This window comes from Hipposideros armiger, unplaced genomic scaffold (genome assembly GCF_001890085.2).
Source record: "Hipposideros armiger isolate ML-2016 unplaced genomic scaffold, ASM189008v1 scaffold_283, whole genome shotgun sequence".
Lineage (NCBI taxonomy): Eukaryota > Metazoa > Chordata > Mammalia > Chiroptera > Hipposideridae > Hipposideros > Hipposideros armiger.
In genome coordinates this window covers 1,594,828-1,597,027 of record NW_017731633.1, presented here as the reverse complement: position 1 = coordinate 1,597,027, position 2,200 = coordinate 1,594,828, and positions in this window count along the sequence as shown.

Sequence of the window (2,200 nt, the reverse complement as noted above, 5' to 3'; positions counted from 1 at the left end):
TTTTTTTCCCAATTTTTTTTTTATTGGGGAATTGGGGGGATGGGAACAGCGCTGGGGAATTGGGGAAAGGGAACAGACAAGTTGCTGTCGTTTTGGTCTTCAATCTAGTTGTGGAGGACGTTGCTTCACTGGCCCAAGTTGGCACCATCATTGAGCTCTTCCCAGGCGAGGCAGATCAGTCGCCGGCTTCTGGACGGCCGCTCACTACAGCTGCTGGCTGCTCACGCTGGCTGCTGGCTACATACGGCAGCCCATGGCAACCCACTGTCACAGGGGCTGCAGCCTACACCGTCGCCTCACAGCAGCCCAGCTCCAGGTTGAGCTGTTGTTCAGCATCTTAGCTGTAGAGGGCAGTGTCACTGGCCCTCATATGTGGGATCCGAACCAGGGCCCTCTGACGTCCCAAGCCAGTTCTTAACCATCACGCCACTCGGCCGGCCCCCAATATTATTTTTATTGTGGTAAAATACATACAAAATTTACCATCTTAACCAATTCTTAGTACAGTTCTGTGGCATTAAGCACATTCACGCTGTTGTGCTACAATCACCACCATCCATCTCCAGAATTCCCTTCATCTTGCAAAACAACTGAAACTGTTTGCATTAAACACTAACTCCCCATTTCCCCCACCCCGAGCCCATCACCCACCATTCTGCTTTCTGCCTCTATGATTTTGACTACTTTGGGTTCAATGGTGTTTTTATAGTTGGCTTGTCTGATTCAGAATCCAAGGAGGCCCATGCCCTGTATTGGGGTTGATATGCCTCAGATGATGTACGATAGCTGTACACCTCCACCTTTTTTATTCCATTGTTCCTGATTTAGGGTGCCACATTTTGGATATAGCGAACTGCTTCCTCTTGGTGTCATTTAGCTGCTCCTCTGCCCACTACATTTCCTGGAAACTAGTCTGTAGAGCAGCGGCCTGATTATTCAGTACTCTGGGGGCAAGAGCCCTCATAGGTGTTGCTGGGTCTACTTTGGGCTGCATGCCTACCTGGGGTGCCTGTCTGATTGCCCAACTTTTGGTGATGCCATCTTTCTTAATTTTAAAACTTCCCAGTGAATAGGTTTTTTGAATAAAAGTTCAAATACTGGAGAAGTATTGACAATAAAAAGTGACAGTCTTCCCCCCAGCACTCCATCCCCAGGTGAACCCGTGGCTGTCTGGTGTGTTCCTTCCAGACCTCCATCAACACACACACGGACACATTTCAAGTTAAGAACGAAATCTGAGTCTTTAGTTTGGGTCTGAGCTAGGCCCCACTACCTTCCTCTGTGGGTGACCATTGGCAAGTAAGGTACATGCCCTTTCTAAGCCCTGATTCCTGCCCCATCTCATAGGGCTGCTATGTAAAGTGACCGACATGCTGCTGGGAAGCTCCTGTATGGTTCTTAGCACACAGGCAGGACTCAACCAAAGGGCAGCTGTCTCTAGTCTGGCAGGGCGGACAGACACAGGCAGGGACAACCACATCCAGGTAGCTTTGTTCTACAGTGAAGGCAGCAGGCGGTGCTTGGAAGACCAGAGCAGGGAAGAGCTGACTCTGCCCAGGAAGGTGGAGGGATTGAGCTGGGTCTAAGGCTGTGTAAGACTTATCAGCCAGAGATGGCAGGCAGGGTATTCTAGCAGAAGGAGGAGCCTGAGCAAAGGCTAGGAAGCTGCAAAGTACAGTGTAACACTTTACCACCAGGTCAAGAAGGGAGTATCGCTTGTGTGGGGAAAGGGAAGAGATGCCGTGCATGGGGGCAGGACCCAGATCACGCAGGAATGGGATGAGAAACCTGGATTTTATCCTGTAAGCAGTAACGATTCCTGGAAGGGTACTGAGCAGGAAAGTGGGAACGTGAGAACTTTAAGATCACTAGGGACCACCTAGGACAGTGAGCCCAGAACAAAGGCAGGCCAGCTGTGCAGCCTTTGGGGATGATCCATTAAGATGGAAGGACCCTAGGGCCAGCCAAGTGGCGCGATGGTGAAGAGCTGGCTTGGGATGCCGGAGGGCCCCGGTTCAGATCCCCCATATGAGGGCCAGTGACACTGCCCTCCGCGGCTAGGATGCTGGACGGCAGCTCGACCTGGAGCTGGGCTGCCGTGGGTCGCTGGCGACGGCATGGACTGGCGACGGCGTAGGCTGCAGCCCCTGTGGCAGTGGGTTGCCATGGGCTACCGTGTGTAGCCAGCAGCCAGCGTGAG